Here is an 18,333-nt window from a genome sequence, read left to right as displayed (position 1 = left end):
ACGATCTTATCCTGTAAGCAGAGCTGTCAGCAGTACCACACACACACACACACACACACACACTGAGGCCGGTCCTGGTTCTGCAGAACCGGAGCAGTCTCAGGTTCAGGCCAGTCTGTGCAGCGCAGCATGACCCGGCGCTGACACCAGGCTGACTGCAGCCGGAGACCCAGAGGGAAAGTTATGGATAAAAACTAAAAACAAGATGTGATGCAACAAAACATTTCAGTACTGGAAGCCATTTACACATCTGGGCTTTACTTAAGCTTTGGTTCTCGCAGTTAATTGTACAGCACCGGTGTCCAAAGTGTGGCCTGGGGGCCATTTGTGGCCCTTGAAAGGATTTTGTTCGGCCCCCGAAGTCAAGAAATTTGGTAACAATTTGGCCAATAAAACAGAAAACAACTGATTAACCAAAAACCATAGATTATTGTCTGTTTTTCTTTTAATAAGTTAACTGCCTGAAGCCTTTTTATGTTTTGGATCTTTAATGATGTAAGGATTTCATTAAAAAAAAGTTTAATGTTGAGCAGGCTCTTTGTTTATAACAGACAAAGTTTCCGACCAGAACCTTTGCATTGTGTTTCTGGTACAACCGTAAATCTGATGCACAAGCTAAACCCGCTAACAACAGCGATGGGCGATAAAGCTGCTTCACTCAGCCCAATTCATTTCTGCTAACATTATCTAGAAAAAGGATCTAGTTTCGCTTGTCTGGTTTCATAGAGTAATTAATTTATCACATAATCCATAATCTGAGCAAAATAAAATAATGAGTAGTAAACTGAGTCCAAAGATGATTTCAAAATCTTAAATAGTGGAGATAAACATTTGAATAAAATATAGGTAGAGCTGGGACTTTAACACACTAATTTAGATTACTTAATCACTTAATTAATCACACAGATTTTGAAGTGCTAAAGAAAATTATAATCACATTTTTTATTTTTACATTAAAAAGTCTCAAGTAGGAACCTTTGTATTTATGTGTTTCTGATACACCTGTAAATCTGATGCACAAGCTAAATCCGCTAACAACAGCGACAATCTGGTCCCATTGGGGGTTCATCTCTGCTTCTAATCGATCTGATTGATTGTGTTCAAGTTGTGCTAAAAAGGAGTTAGCCTAGCAGTGAAGCTATGCTAGCTTAAAATAGCATCTCAATGCTAAACACACAGCAGCTAATGCTAATGTTAGCGTCCACAGTTTACATTAATATAGAAGCTCCATGAATGATCAGAACTTCCTGAGACTCTGTAAAGATAAAAACAAAAAGTTCGATTCTCAAATGTTTATTTATTCAGTAATTTAGCAGCAAAACAGGGACTTAATTTGAAAATGTTACTTATTTTGTTGTATGAGTTTTAATTCATTATTTTTCTAAATTTGTCTTTAGAAGAATATAACCGAACACAAACATGTATAGATTTTATGAAGCAGTCTGTAGATTTGTGCAGTAAAATGTCGTTTTGAGGCCTTGTGTCAACTCATCAACAATTAATCTACAAATCCAGAGCAATTAAAGCGGAATAAATCACATGAAGTGGAGGCGGCTTGGTCCGGTGATTAATAGAAATAAGATGTGTTGTCAGCGTAGAGCAGGGTGACTTTGTCCCGATCTGTTTTTGTGGCGAAGGGAAGCGTGACCAAACCGATGTGAACGCCACTAATCCGGTTTTCCACTCGGCTCGTTTGCCTCCTTCACCTTGAAATGGGACGGGACGTTTCCTGACCAGCCAAATCGGCCTGATGACGGTCACCGTGGCAACCAGTAACTCAGCCCGGTTGTGCTCTTAATGCAGAAATTAGCAGCACTTCTGTGGGAATCCAATCAGGACTAATGGGAATTAAATCTAAACGGTGACATTAATGTAGGAATCTGTTCACATTCAGATCAATCTTCTCAACAACCCGTTAAAACCAGAAGAAGATAAAACTTAGTGCAGTGAACTGAATTCACCACATCCAGCTAGTTTAGAAAACTTAAAACTTTACTGACTCACTTTATTTTGGTTTATAAATAATTTTCTAGACCATTAAAGAGACAACATCGTTAGTCTTTATAGCACAATAAAGTAACTACGTATGTTACCTTCAGTTGTTAAAATATCAAATATGGCTTAAAAAAATACATTACTTCCTGATTTAAGGCCTTTAAATTGGGCCGCTGCGTCTCGAAGGCAGGGCTGCGTCTCAAAGGCGGGGCTAGGTCCACCCAGGCGTTTTGTGGCTGAATGGTTGCCATGGAGATTAAAGGATTTCTCAAACATGCATGAAAGAATCGACACTCCAGGTTTGTTTCTGATGAGAACAGCATTATGATGGAAATCTTTAAAAAGTGTGTTTTTATGTGATTCTGGCCCTTTAAGGTCGAGATGTTTCTGTTTTGATGTGGAGCTGATTGGCAGTTCTGGACAAAAGGACAAGAAGACTCTTAACTGCTTTAAGACAGACCAGAACCGGCCCAAACTCAGAGTACTACTGCAGGACGACAGCAGCTCAGAATCATGCTGGGGAAACTTACAGACCAGAACCAGAACCAGAAAAGTCCAAAGGTACTGGAGCTAAAACGAAATCTGGGTTAACTTGAGTAGCATGCAATATAATTTAATGCAATTAATAAAATCATTTAAAAACATGAAGAATTAAAGACTGAAACTGTCAAAAATAAAACTAGAGATCATTTTAAAGCTCAGAAGGTTCAGGAAACAGGACAAAAATAATTAAAAAACAAATATTCTCTTCAGACTGTGGATCAAACGTATTAATTCAGACGTCGGCTCGTTAAAGAAACACCTGTAACTGATGCGTCATGGCAGGTTTGCTGAGTCATGGCGGCAGTGAGTGGGCAGCCGCCATGACTCAGCGTTTCATCAACACGCAGTCCGTGACTTCCACCGGAGCCGCTGTCCAGGCTGGCTCACCTAAGACTAGCAGAGAGCAGAGCTGGTGATTGACAGCGCTATGCCCCGCCTCCTGGCTCTGATTGGTTGTTCTTAGTTAGCACTGGGAGAAGGCAGAGGAGATCAGTTTTTTCTGATTATCTTTTCTGCCAAATTTGGAAAGTTTTTAAAATTTATTTCCATCAACCTTTATCAATGCAATTCTTCAAAATGCAAACAAACAAAAGGTGGCAACACGGCTGGAAAGTCTCCAGCTGCGTTTCCATTCACCATATATTTGCAAAATTTGACGTTTCGAAAATAAATTCTGTCAATGGAAGAGAGTTTGACAAAACTTGTGTTGCAACTAATAGTTTTGGTGTCAAAGTAGATGTATTTCACAAAACTCCAACGGAAACACTTTTTTCTGATCACATGATCAACAACCGGATGTTACTACTGGCAGAAACGACAAAGATGACGACAGGAAGTAGTTGGAGGATAACTGTGCTGCAGGTTTCTTAATGACTTATTCACGTTTCTTAATTAATGGAAACACAATGGTGAAATTGTGTTGATTTTATTTTTTACATTGGTGGAATATTGACAACGTTTTGAGTAAATACGTCAGGCTCTGATTAATAAAAATAAATTTAAATACAGATCAAGTCCTTGATTACTGACTGACTGGAGCACAGGGAGCAGAGGGAATGAAGAATGCTCCCGTTTCTCACGTTGGGCTGTAAAACGGGTCAAATCAGAAAATTGAAGCCAGTTTGGGGTTTTTTTGTGTCTGATTTGTCGCAGCTCTGTCGCTCTCTCTCTCCCTCAGCAGCACAGCTGTGTTCCTGTTACTGACTCTGATAACGCCAAATCTGAGAGTTCATGTAACATCGCACACACCAAGCTGGCTGAGATCAATAAATTAAATGCTGTATAATTCCTGAAACCACCCGAACGTCTCTGGTTTTCAGAGAGTCGCTGCTTCGCTGTCGAGACGTTTTGGTTTCAGCGTCTGGTGGAAACATCAGCGATGGCAGCAAGGTTCAACAACCGAGTCAGTCTCTGAACTGTAATGTTGTTGAAAAATGTTTGAAATCTGCATGGAAACGATTGAAACAGTTTTTCCCTTTCAGCAGCGCATAGTGGAAACGATGGCCGGCCCAACATGGCGACACCAAACCCAGCAGCAGAACCTCGGCTGCCAGAACATCCGACACATTTTACAACCACTAAAGGATGGTTATTATATCAAAATCCATAAATCACCTCCATGTCAACCCACTAAACACATTTCTGGCTCCAGCACAACAAAACTTTACAAAACTGGAACTAAACATGAGTCCAACACGAGTAAAGACACCGATTTGATTTGATTTATTTTATTTTATTGTTTGTTCGACACGGAGAGAGACAGGAAACATATAGATCAAAACAATCTGATGCCTGCAGTCTACACTCGTCCAGAGAATGACCTTTAACAGTCGGTTTAAGAACAACAGTAAATGCAGTGAAGTGGTGAAAAAGATATATGAAATAATGTCTTTAAAGCTACTGAATAAAACCAATTACAATATTTAAATTAAGTGAAATTCTGGTTGAGATTTTGAACCTTGAAATAAATATTTTAATGACTTCCAAGGCTGACAGAGAAGACTGTGTCCAAAGTCTGACCTGCAGAACGATTATTGGTGGAGCTTCTACTGACTCCGGTTCTGTTCGGTCCAGCCGGCGGACCGGACGGATTCCTGCTCCGTGGCAACCAGAGTTGACATTATTTTGAACTAAGACCTGTAGCTACAGAAACAACCGGCTGCAAAATGTGCGACTCTGTTTGATTCTAGCGACTGATTTGTCGCAGTCCGACGCAGCGGCGGTGAAGGAAACTTTGGAGGATTTATTCTGGTTCTGATTCGTTTCTTATGGTTCTGAATGAAGCCGCTGGACTGGGTTCAGCTCACAGGCTAACTCTGGTTCTGGTTTTAGATTGCATTCTGCTGCTTTTCCTCACCTGCTAATGAGAAGGTGCCGACCTCAGTGGTTACCATGGCAACGGGCCCATTGTGTCCCAGGTGACATTTTGCCTTCCGTTATCCTCATCACACTTAAAGGGTCCAGATAAATAAACGCCAATATCCGGCAGAAACGGTCAAAATAAATATAAAAAATTGTTTTTAAAGGATATTTTAAACAATTTGTCTATTCTTTATCTTTGTAAATTATCTCTGGGAAAAAACCTGGACATTTCTCACCTCAGAAAGCTTCACATTTGCAAGAAAAAAAATAAAACATGTTGACATTTTTCTCAGAAGTCTTCAGGAAAAATCCTGGACATTTCTGAGCTCTGTGAGTAAAACATTTGCAAGAAAAAAACTAAAGGAAATTTAGATTAATCTCAGACATTTTTCAGAAAAAATGTACAAATTTTGGGAATCCAAAGGTCAAAATTTTCCAAGAAAAAGGTGAAGATTTTTGAGATTTCTGCCACAAAGTTTCTAGAAAATACTTGGAACTTTCTGAGTTTTGAAAGTTGAAAATTTGCCAGAAAAAAAACCAAAAACTCAAAACATTTTAATTTTCTCTCAAAAATGTTCTAGAAAAAAATGAGGAATTTTCTGAGCTCATAAAGTTGAAAATATTTTACTTTTGTAAAACAAATTCTGAATTTGAAAAGGCTAAATAAATTTCCAAGTTTTTTCTAGAAAATTTCTGAGATTGATCTACAAATTTCTAATGAAGGGTTGAGTGGATGATGTGAGCCGATGGTGGAGTTTTGCCTCTGGCTGCAGATCAGTGATCTGCTGAAAAGCTGAGACGAGCCGCCAGCGGGTTCCTCTCTTCCCTCTCTTGTTCTCACTGCAGTCCTGCATTTCAAATCAGGCGGTGGAATAATAAAACCCATCGCACATAAATTAGTGAGACATGCTGGATTCCCCTCAGGATTCATCTCTATGAATATTAAAGCAAATTCAGAAGGTTAAAGGGAGAAAGACGCAGGAAGAGGGAGAGGGCGGCCATGTTTGTTTATCTCACAGCTGAGAGGAATCAGGAAATGTTTTCCTGCTCATTAAAGCTGTCATGTTTTATCACATTAAAACCATAGTTATGACATTTACAAGAAGCAAACCATTACTAGTTATGCAGCAGGGTCAAAGGTCAGGCCTTTTCTTCAGATTACTCGGATTCACGTTTGAAAATTGAAAAACACAAAAAGAAATTGTTTCAAGAGTAATTTAGAATGTGTTTGCCATAGACAAACTTGCTGTGATGTCGTTTGCTGTATTTTAGATTTTAATTTTGAAATTATGATTTAAGATATTGTAAAATTAAATTCTTTCAGATAGATTTTTTTTCTCCAAATTTTATGTTTTTCAATTTATTTTTACGTATTTTATTGTTCAATTCATTACATTTTTCAGATTTCCCTTTTCCCTATTTTGTTTTTTGAAATTATTCTTTTTGCAGATTTTAGTTTTTCAAAATATTTTCAGATTTAATTTTGTCAGTTTTCTTTGCCAAATTGCATTGTGTGTGAGTCAGACATAACCCAATCTGCTGTAACCAATAGGAAAATCCAGCTGCAGTACCACTGTTCTTTACATAGAGGGCAGCACTGACATAGTTCTTGCCTAAATATTGCTAAATTAAACAAATTTACACAAAAATCTTGAAATTTGCACATAAAAACCCCCATAAAAATAGAACCCTTAGGAATTGACTGAGAAAAATAAAAAGTTAATTTTGAGTTTTTCAGTTTTATCTGCTCCAGATGAATAAATGCATCAATCTGTTGACTGCCTGCAGCAGGCTGGGTGGATGTGTTCAGGCCGGTGCTGCAGTTGATGCAATCGGAGCGATATTACAGGAAACTGAAGACATCAGGAAGGAAAAGAGCTCCAAAGAGGGAAGAAGTGAAGGTTCAGGTTGTCTTTGTAGAAAGGGCACCAAAAAAACTCACCTTCATTCATATCTTTTGTCAGCCAGTTTCATGAAAGAAGCCCCTTCACTTTTCAACAGAATACACGTTTATCACAGGCCCACATTCCTCCAGCAGTGACACATCTCCTCTGCGTTATCGCGCTTCCCTTCACCTCTCCTATGCTAAGAGGCCCATTTGTATTCCGCAGCAGGCTGCGCTTATCTCCTCTGAAGACGTCCTCTGAACAGCCTCCATCCCACAAACCCGACCCGGCTGACATCCAGTGGCACGCGGGCAGGCAGGGTTCAGGGTGTGTGTGAGGGGGGAAGTAGCCATCACGGCTGGGACGGCCCACAGTGCATTTGGTGCAGCGCCGCATCAACGTGTTTCTGCCAGAAGCAGACGGAGAGTCGGAGAGAGAAACAGGCTGTTGTTGTTGTTTGGAGGCTGACAGCGCTAGCCGCTAGCTAACCGAGGAACCCGAGGCTTCGTGGCGGCTGCAGGAGGGGAACAGAGGAAAACAGAGGAAAACCGAGAAGAAAAAAGGTGTCCACCCATAGAGAATAGATGTGAGGTGTTCACGTTAAATAGCATCAATTACAATCAAAATTAGTGACGCGCCAACTTGAAAATTTGGGTCGATATTGACACCCGATATTCACATTGCTGTCATGGCCGATTACTGATACTTATCAATATTGTATGAGTTTCACTTTCCTTTCGACTCCAGCATTAACCTCACCACCACTTCAGTTAAACTCCTCATAACCCTGCCCTGCATCACAAGTCGTGTTTCCTTTACAAATGAGTCCAAAACTTTGTTGAAAACACAATTTTTCAGTTGCACTGTTTCCATTAATTAAGTACTGTGACTAAAATTACACGTGAATAAGTTTGTTCATGTGATAAATCATTAAAGGTGACTTATTATACTTCCTTAAACAGGTCAGGATCAGTTATGGTCTATACAAAACATGTTTACATGTTTTTCCTACAGAATCATTATTAGGTCAAATGAGTTTATTCTGCTCAGTTCTGCCTGATTTCAGCTGTTTTAGGATCTCTGTCACTTTAAATCCTGCTGGCCACGCCCTCAACTCAGAGTTTACACTCACACGTGAAAATGGCTGCAAACCAAAGCGCAGGTGTACATCTTTGAAAAGCACAAGTGGAGCGTTCTGCACAACAAGAGGTTTCTGGATGGTGAGTCAATAACAAAACTCTTTTTTTTTTCCCAGCAGCCATTGTACGGCGCACAGAGTGGTAAGACCAGCCGAACATACCTGGTGGAGCGCCTCCTAGTTCCTAGGTTACCAGGTGGGGTTGCTAGGTAACGGAGTAGTGCCTGCTGTTACATTCTGTTTGGAAAAATTTTATTTTCTAGACACCAAAAAAATGAAGTTATTGCTAAAAAACGCCAGGTGTTTTTTTTTAAGTGCTTAGTTTTTAGAAGCAGTTCAATCCAAATGGAAGTTTAAATGTATATTTTGCAAAAGACGTCACCTTTAAAGAAAACACAGACCCTCCAACCACTTCCTGTCGTCTTCTTTGTCATTTCCAGCAGTCGTAATATCCGGTTGTTGATCACATTAATCACGTGATGCAAAGAAAATGCAGTTTTCTGCACCTAGATATAAAGAATATGATTAAACGTGTGATTTTCGCCCAGACTGAGCCTGAAACCTGCCCATCCTTCACGCTGTGCCTCTCCAGCGGAGCTCAAGACTGATGACGGCCGAAACCAAACTCCAATCCGGATGATGCCGTTAGAGCCTTTTTAACCCGGTCAGCGTTTTCTTCCGAGTAAAACTGATGTCAAACCACATATTTTCATGCTGGAGGTCATGAAGTCTTGCACCCCGCTGTGTTTTTAAAAATAAAGATGAACAGCTGTTTTGTTCACGCTGAGACGGGAAAACGCTGCCAGAAGCAAAAGTTCTGCTGAAACACGGAAAATGCAGTAATGGACTTTTCTTCTGATGCTCAGAATAAGTAATTATTCAGACATTACTGAGGGAGACTCATTATTTCTACTGAGAACAGTCCTAACATTGCTTTTTTTTTCTTCCTTCAGCTAAATCATTTCTTTTGTGATTTAGATGTGGAGAAACATAACAGGCAGGTGTAGCATTGTGTTATAAAATCAAAGGTGGAATTTATTCCGTCGACCAAACAGAAGCGTCAGAGAAATGAGGACGAAGATGAAAGGCTGAGAATCACCGCAAAGATTCTCCGGAGGAAAACTGAGGAAATAACAAATACAACTAAGACGAGCCAGAACTGCAGGCAGTTGTTAATGGGTTCCAAGAGAAACTCTAAATATTAGTAAAAAAGAAAAAACCCAGATATTTTCTGTTTTCATATTATCTTATCTGACATGATAAAACCTTAAGCTGAAATTTATTCAAGATTTATCAAAGATTGTCAAAAGTTTAATCCCTTTAAAACATTCAGTTTCCTATTAGCTTCAGTTAGCTCAGATAAATTGGCCTGTTTGCTTAAGTTAGCTTAGCAAAATTTGCTAAAAGGTTAATAGGTGCTAGCTTAGGTTAGCTTCCCACAGTTTTAATAAATAAGTAATTAAATGGTCCATTACCTTAGCTTAGCAAATCAATCTGTGTTAACTTATGTAAAAATAGCAAGTTAAACAATAACCTGCTGTACCTTTGCTTACCAATGTTTTTTCTTGTTTTATTTAATTTTTATCATATACGGCACTGTGAACTGCCTTGTTGCTGAAAATGTGTGATAAAAATTAACAAACTGCTTTGCCTGAAAGCTTTGCTGTATTTGTTTAATAAATCAGTAGAACACATGTTAGTTTAGCATAGCTTAAATCTGCAAAATAACTCAATTACACAAATTTACTTAACATAATTTTAAAAACATAATTTTAGCATTATCTGTTATTTTACCTTTTTTTGCCAGCTTAAGCTCCACTGTGAGCAGCGCGCTAGCAGGAAGCCTCATTAGCATCGGCGACACGTAGCCACCTAGCAAGAAATTATGACAACTTTTGTATTGAAGAGTATTAAGCCTTCATTACACTGTTAGTGTTTGTCTGCCCTTGGTATAAAAAGTAGAGATTTCCAATGTGATGCACAGCTTAGCATTAACCTAAAGCTAACGCAATTAGCATCAGTAAGCTAACAATTTAATTTGGTATTCTGGAAAATCCAGTCATCCACCCGTCACATGTTTTCTGCTGATCTGAGATTTCCTGAAAGCTAAAGAGAGACTTTAGAGATGATCTTTAAAGATAATTAAAGTTTTGATGCTCAGTTCGTCCGTTCCCTCTGTCAGCGCCGAGACCTGATCGCAGCAGGAAGAGTGTTTCCATCAGTCTGAGGTGTGGCGGCCTGGGCATGCTGATCGCTCTGAGCAGGTCAAACATGTTCAGGATCTGATTGGTGCGAAACAGGAACGCTACCTGGATAGCAGCACAACGAGCAGATGTTTGTTTTGATCACTTCTCCCTGCTGGTTTTCATTTCAAGTATTTATCCACATTCATAAAATCAGCTCAGGTTCTTATTTATTAGTAACTAGAACATTTTAGGACTGCTGAATGTTTTCATCTGCTAGGTGATCTCAAAAGAGTTGATTTCATTTCCACTTGCTTAGTTAAACAAACGGCTTATTGCACCAATAATTACGCTTCACTGACCAGTCAGTAAAGCAACAGAAAACCCTCCTACATTTCTATTTGTTCTGAGAAGAAATCCCAGATCAGAGGAATTTTCAGCAAATAATCTGGAGTCATGTTCCCCAGAAAAATAGTCCACTCCAACAAAAACAGACATTTCTGACGGGTTTTTTATATTAAAAATGTATGCTGAGTATATTTTAACACTGAAAGAGTGAGTACAAATATGCAACATTAAAGTTTCAGTGGTATTTTCTAACCAAATCCCAGTGACACATATTTGCCTCCATATTGTGCATCTCTGATCCTGCAGTGTCCCGTCAGCAGCAAGCAGAAACCCGGCTCTGTTTCTGCTGCAGCTCTTCCTGTCTTGATGATAATTGTTTGTTTGACAAATTGCCAGTAATAAGGCGCCGGAGCCTCTGTTCTTACTTAAATAATTACCCTTATTCAGCGTCTTGTAGCCCACTTCCTTGTGCAAACACTGATATGCTAATTAGCCATTCAGTCTCGTCCTCCGTCAGCTGCTTTCATTGGACTCGTGTGCTGCGTCCAGCGGTCTGTCCCGGTCCGTCCCTTGGTTTCAGGAATGGAAATGTGTCTCGGCCAGCTGCTCTGTTTTATTTAAACGTCTTTAGTCAAAGTCCAAATTAAATCTGCTGGCTTTTCCTCAGGAGGGAGCCGGAAGTTTAGGAGTTTTTATCTTCGCTGTCCCTCCGTCCCTCGTCTCGTTAAAGAAACGTCCCCCACCGTCAGGCTGTCATGACCTCTGACCTTCAGACGGTTTAACAAACGTCCAACTGGACCTGGATGTGACGAAAACAGAAACGAAGCTCTGAAATCCTTCAATCTATCCAGAACGAAGACACGGTGGAAGCTTACTGAGGTGACTGGGAGGAATGGTGAGTTCTTCATCAGAGATGCCAGAGGCTTCATTCAATGGGCCAGAAGAAAGTACTGTGGAAGGAAGATCATTTTCAGAGGATGTGCTTGTGTCTCACATATTTAACTGAACTTTGTCAACACAAATTAACCTGATTTTACTCCCTTAAAGGGCCAGTACCACATAAAACCCTCTGTTTCTATCTTTACATCAAAGTTTTTCTCTCATCAAAAACAAACCTGACTCTTTCAGGCATGTTTGAGAAATCCTTTCATTTCCATGGCAACCGTTCAGCTGTTCAAAACGTCTGGGTGGACCTAGCCCCGCCTTCGAGGCGCAGCTCTTCCCCCACTCAGTTCCTTCAGACTAGCCAGCAGCAATTAGCAAACAGCTCATTCTCAGAGCAACGCTGGTAAAAACGTTAAAGGGTTAATAGAGGAGCCAAGTTGGGATGACTTCCTGGAGGCGGAGCTTCAGGAAGAGCAGGAGCTTCTTAAAGAGGCAGAGGCTCAATTTCAAAACATTAAATCAGGACGTACATTTTTCACGTCATATTTGAAAAGAACAGCATCTTTAAAACAACTGAAGGAAACACAGCTCTGCTTCTGCTTTCATGTTGTTCCATTTTCCTCAGATATTTGCTGCTCAGCTCCCCACAGCATGACACTTCCACCTCCATGCTACACACCAGGTTTATGCTGAACATGCTTATTCACACCTGACCCGTTCTGGTTCGGTCCGGACCGGGTGTCGTTGCCACGGTTACCCCTAGCTTTGCTCTGCTTGGAGCAGATCTGTCAGACCCGCCGGGACGCGCCGCTGGGTTCCTGCGTTCTGCTGACTCATGGTTCTGAAGCGGCTCGTATCATTGTGGATTGCTGAAGCGCTCCAGTCTTCAGTTCACCTCACAGCAACACCAACCGTTCATCTGCTCCCACTAATTACCAACAGCAGGAGCAGGAAGACGGAGCGGCTGAGGCGTCGCTGTGGCAGAATAAAGGAAGAGACTGGATTATCATAATGCTGATATGCAGCGCTAGCCGGCATATTAGCTCATCCTCCACTCTGATGGGCATGTAGCGCTGCAGTGGCGGGATTATGCAAATAGCAAATTGGAGAGGAAGGAGTTGCTGGTTTCCCTGCAGTCGACTTCAAAGCAGGAAGGAGAGGAGAAGGAATTAGAGCTCAGCTTAATCCCACCGGAGGAGGGAGAGGAGCCGCGCTTATTAACGCACCAGCAGCCTCCATCAGAGAGCTAAAACATGATGGAGGGATGAGGAGGAGCAAAGGAGAAGAGGTGGAGGAAAGGAAGAGGAGGAGGAGGACGGACAGAACCAGATTCTGCTTCAGGTTCAACAGCTGCAGGCAGAAACTAACAAACATTTCCTGGAAAGTTTTCTCTTCCAGCGAGGATCCAGAGCCGTTCCTACTGTGAGCGAACACTTAAAGGGCCAGCACCGTGGTTTACAGCCACATGGAGCCATTTTATGGCAATCAAGTAACTATGTTACCGTCAGCTCTTATAAAAATGCTGCTTTCGTCTAATACGACTTAAAGAAATTTGACTTTGTAATTTAAAGTTTTGAAATAGTGCCTCTGCCTCTTTAAGAAGCTTCTGCTTTTTCTGAAGCTCCGCCTCCAGGAAGTCATCCCAACATGGCTCCTCTATTAACCCTTCAACATCATTACAGGCGTTACTCTGAGCAGCAGCTCCTATAATGAGCTCAGCAGCTGTTTGCTACTTTACTTTTAAACAAAGTAAAACAAATATCTTAGCATTCTCAACACTGCAGACTTTACATTATTCCTTTGTTGTCGTTTGTTGAGTCGCGGGTTGCGGTTTTTCTGGGCTTGTTTTTGAACATGAAGTTGCTCATTTGGGCCTGTAAATAAGCAGAACCACACAATGAGACCCAGATGTTGTCTGACACCCAGGTAGTTTTAGTCAGGCTCTCCCTGTTCACCATTTCCCGAATGAACAGGGAAATGTTCACCTGCGTCTTTGTTAATGTCAAGGTAACATAAATATGGATAAATTTAAATATAAAAATATATTTATTGGTGGTCCTAGCCAAACAGGCTTAAATTTAAAATTAAATTTCATTTAAGCCTGTTAGATTTCAGTGCCAAAATTAAATTTGGCTGGTGCAGGCGGTGTTGTGTTGACGTCCCAGTTTGATCCGTCCGTGTTGCGTTCAGGGCCTGTAGGACGTGACGGCGCTCTTGTGCCTGCAGCAGTCTCCCGTGGATCAATAATCCAGCCCTGATGCATTTCACATAATTAGAGCTGCAGATATGAAACCAGCGGCGCATTTTCTCTGCTTCTTGCCACAAATTGATCTATCTGAAGGAATGGAATTGATTTTCCCTGGGAAACGAGCCGCTCTCTGCATCCTGCGGAGAGCGGCGGAAAGCAAAAGACTCTACTGTTTGGACAGTGTGTGTCGCTGCCAGATTAAATCAATAGGAAACAAGACAAAGTGTCCGACGCCTGGACACCACGCTGCAGTATTTCACCGGGCTGCAGGTAGAGCTGAGGGTTTTCTGTCCAGCAGCACCTTCACATGGACGTCTGGAGACACGGCGGAAACAACCACAGATGCACTTCCTGCAACCATATTTGGTGTTTGGCTCACTTTTTCACTAAAGAATGAAAGTTAAATATGAAGAGCCGTGTGTAAACATACAATAAAAAATAAATAAATTAACAGCAATAATTTGTGTCATTTGATCTGTCACCAGAGAAAAAAATAGGTTTCATTTCTCATCATGTTATTCATTTATAAATGTCACAGTTTAAATAAATAGTTCATCAATAGGCTAAATATTTAGTTTAAAGTCAAAATATTACTATATTTACCTCCAATTTAAATATTTAACTAGCTCTGATTTAAATATTTAGTAAAATATTCGGCTGGTTAACTAACATTAGTTTGCTAATTTCAAGCTAAATACTTAGTTTGAACCTAAATATTTAGTTAATAAACTAAATATGTAGCTGGCTACATATTTAGTTTAGCTAGCTTTGATTGAAATATTTAGCTACCAATATGTTAGGTTTGCTAACTAATAATAGTTTGCTAGTTTGAAACCATTTAGTTTTAACCTAGATATTCAGCTAGCTCTGATTTAAATGTTTAGCTACTAAATATTTAGTTAGCGAAACATTTAGTTTGAATCTAATTGATTGTTTCGCAAGCTAAATGTTTAGCTCAGAGTTGAGTATTTACTGTTTTTAGTTTTAAAAGTGAAGCTAGCTAAGTAGCTCCAACCTAAATATTTAGTCATGAGGTAAATATTCACTAAGGTCTCCTCTCATTAGTCTCCATCTTCCTCTCATATTTTACTGTTTGACAGAAATAAAAACCAGAACAGACGGATTTGAACCTGCTAGCTCATCACACCTGGGTTAGAAACACTGACTGTGCTGTTGATGTGCTGAATGAGCTGAAACACGTTACAGATTTAACAGATTTGATTCGAATTGACCAAAGCTGACCCTGGTAGCCTCTTACAGTAATCCCTCAGCGTCAACACTGCAGAAAGGTGAGGAAGAACTGAGTCAACATGTTGACTGAATGGATGCTGCTGTCACGAGTCGCTGCTGTTTGGTCCAAACTTGGATCCAAGTGTTCCAGTGATCCGTGATGGATCCGTCGTGGATCCATCGACCAGCAGAGGGAAACAGGAACGGCTCCTCCAGAAAACCAGGAAATGTCTGAATGCCTTCAGACTGGTGATGATGATGATGCTCTGTATGCGATGAAGGAACTGTTCTTCAGAAGCTTTTCAGTGTCAACTTAAAGGTTGAAGACTGAGAGCCAAATCCTCTTATACTCCAACCCGCATTGACCCGCCTGGACGCTTCCTGGGCATCTCAGCTGAAATCCTCCTCAGATTTCTGACGGCCCTCATTTCCCTACCCTGGACTGAGGAATAAACAACATTCACCTCCAGCTGTGGAAAAAACATTGAACATATCCTAGTGTTTCCCAACATACCATTAAACTTGTTCCTATTTCCTCAAGTAAAGATCTTTTGCATTACTTCGGCAAGTCAAAATGCTCAGTTTCTTCCTTGCATGTTCAGTAAAAAGCTTTTAGATCTTTAATCAATTCATTTGAAAAATCCCTTCTTTACCTCCAAAAGGAAATTAAATGACATTGTAACTGAGATCATCCAAGATTCTCCAGTGGCAGTCAGTGTTACAACCAACCTGAAGAGGCCTCTGACTGAAGACTACTGCTGCCTGAAGGTCTCATGACTCTCATGGCACACTAACAGCTCAACATCCAGCTAGCAGTAAAACATAATTAGCAATCAGTGCTAATCCATCTCCTTTGCTTTGCTATTCCTCTTTAAACCTCTGTCTGGTTGTTTGGTCAGAAAGATGTTGGAGTAGGGGATAAGATCCTCATCCTTCACGACTGATGGAAGAGATGACCTTTCTTCTTCTCTCTGACTTCATGAAGCCTCCTTTCAACTCCTTTTTAATTTGAGGTCAAAGTTCAGGTATTACTTGAGCATTTTAGATGCTAGTCAGCTGCTCTCACTTGTAAAAAAACGATACCTTGTTACCATGGTTACGCATCACATCATCTGTCTGAAAGTTTTTAAAAAATTGTATGGTTATTTTGTAACTACTGGTTTGTTGCTGAAATGTGCTACACAAATAAACTTTATTGGTTGATTGAAGCTACAGCTAGCAGCATCACTGTTCAGCAGCTGACTCCAAATTAGCTATCTGAGCACATACAGGCTAATTAACCAGCTAATTAGCTAGTCCATTAGCCTCTATACTATACAGCAGAAGGTGAAAAAGGGATCATATTCTGTTTAATAAGGGCCTGAAAATTACGACGGATTGAAGCATCAAAATAAAAATAACAATGATTGCATTTACATGACCACGTTAGCATAATAACTTCAGAAATAAATGTTACAGTATTTCACCAACAGAAGGAAAAACTGTTCTACATATTAACAACAGAAATTAGCTGTTGGACTGGATTAAGATAGCTAATAGTTAATTGTATGGTGGGTAATTAATTGAATATTGACAAAATAAGTAACAATTTTGATTCAAAAACCCTTTTTGTGCTGATAAATTATTGAAGAAATAGTCACGTGAGCTCAACAACAAAGATATTTATTACTTTTAATTTGTTCTTTAGCCATCAGATTGGAGCAAAGTTCAGATTTCCAGTATTTCAGGAAGGCCTGATCATTCATGGAGCTACTTCAGAAATGTGGAGGCTGACATTAGCATTAGCTGCCTCATGTTTAGCATTGAGTTGCTTTAGGCTAGCGTAGCTTTGCTGACAGGCTAACTCCTTTAAGCACAACTTGAACTCAACAATAGTCTGCCCAAGCATCCAATCAGATCGTTTAGAAGCAGAAATTAACGCCCGGTGGGACCAGAGGAGCGTCCATTGTTGCTAGCGGATGTAGCTTGTGCATCAGACTTAAGGGGAACACCAGAAACGCATAAATACAAAGGTTCCGGCTCAGGGCTTTTTTATGTCAAGTAGTATGTCATTATTGCATTTCAGTCAATGCAATTAATTAAACAAAATTATCTCATTAAAGTCCCAGCCTTAAAAAAAATCCTTTAAAAATCTGTTTCGTTTCTGTAAATACTGTGACGTCGCACCTTTTTTACATGAAGGTTATTAAAGTATTTTAGGTTCTTCTCGGAGAAGCTGCAGTTCTGCGGGTTTGCTAAAGCACCGGGTTTAACCAAACAGAAATCACTCAGATTGCTGCAGGAATCATCCCAGGAGACACACACACACACACACACACACACTACCTGTGCTTTTCATGTTTTTAGCTCGTTAACTTCAAGGTGTGAAGGATCCGGATTGATCTGGAGTTCAATCCATTATCCGTCCACTCAGCCTCACAGCGGAGAGACGGGAATCCATCAGAGTCAGCACTGCTCTGGGATCTGAACACCAACTCCTTAAAGTGTTTGTGACAACTGCAGCGCTGCGCAGCGTTTCAGCTGGCTGCACTCCACACCGCTAATGTGTTTCCCTCCCTGAACAAAGCTGCTCTGATCAAAGCTTTCATGTAGGGAAGTTTCAGCTGAAACATTTTTGATTTGGCCAAAAAAAAAAAAAAAAAAGGAGAAAGTTTTCAAATACAAGGTGATAAAGTGTGAGCGTTAGTCACCGTCATGCATATGGAGGATCCTGACTTGTAAAAGTCACTTGCATATCCATTGGGAATACAGGGGGCGGACATGTGAATTGCTTGTCTCAATGAATAAATATCTGAGCTCAATGAGGGGTGACTCATTTCATAGAGTGCAAAAGGAAGAAATTGTGTTCGCCTCCGATTTATCAGGCTGTCAGTAAAGCTGAATCAGCTGCCGGCTCCACCAGATGTCTTATTGTCAGGACGCTCTCCGAGACATATTTAGAGGCAGACTTTCTCTGAAGAAGAACGCTGATGTTCCCGCTTCCTCAATGACGACGATCCAGCGACAGCTTCTGGGCTCTTCTGTTCGCTCAACGTACACCTCTAGCTTCTTTTAGCATGATAAACTGAGCTATTCGGTTCAGTTTTTCATGAATGGTTCATGATAAACAGTTAAACTTGCCCTGTGAAAACAGGAGAGGTTTGTTACTCCTGTAAGGTTAAAGTCATCAGCCATGATAACACTGATGTGATGTAAGCTAATAACAAATTATGCTAATGCTAGCAGGTATGTTACACATGTAGAGTAGCTTAGGAATGATGAGGCTTCTGCTGTTGACATGTTGGCAAAGGGGGCCCCAAACGAAAATCTGCCCAGGGCCCCAAAAGGCTTGGGTCGGCCCTGCTAACAAGGACCGTCCCAGTCCGCCAGTTTTCCGCTGAAGCAAAGCCGTCAGCACGGAAAGGCCTAAAACCCGCAGCGCTGTTCTCCTCGCTGCTTTCGTGTTCGGGTCAGTAAACCGAGGAGTCGCTGACTTCAGCGGAGGACTGGAGCTCCGTCCCGCGGCTCTGACTGACT

The sequence above is a fragment of the Xiphophorus couchianus genome, chromosome 11 (assembly GCF_001444195.1).
Source record: "Xiphophorus couchianus chromosome 11, X_couchianus-1.0, whole genome shotgun sequence".
Classification (NCBI taxonomy): domain Eukaryota; kingdom Metazoa; phylum Chordata; class Actinopteri; order Cyprinodontiformes; family Poeciliidae; genus Xiphophorus; species Xiphophorus couchianus.
Note: the sequence above shows the minus strand (reverse complement) of the source record.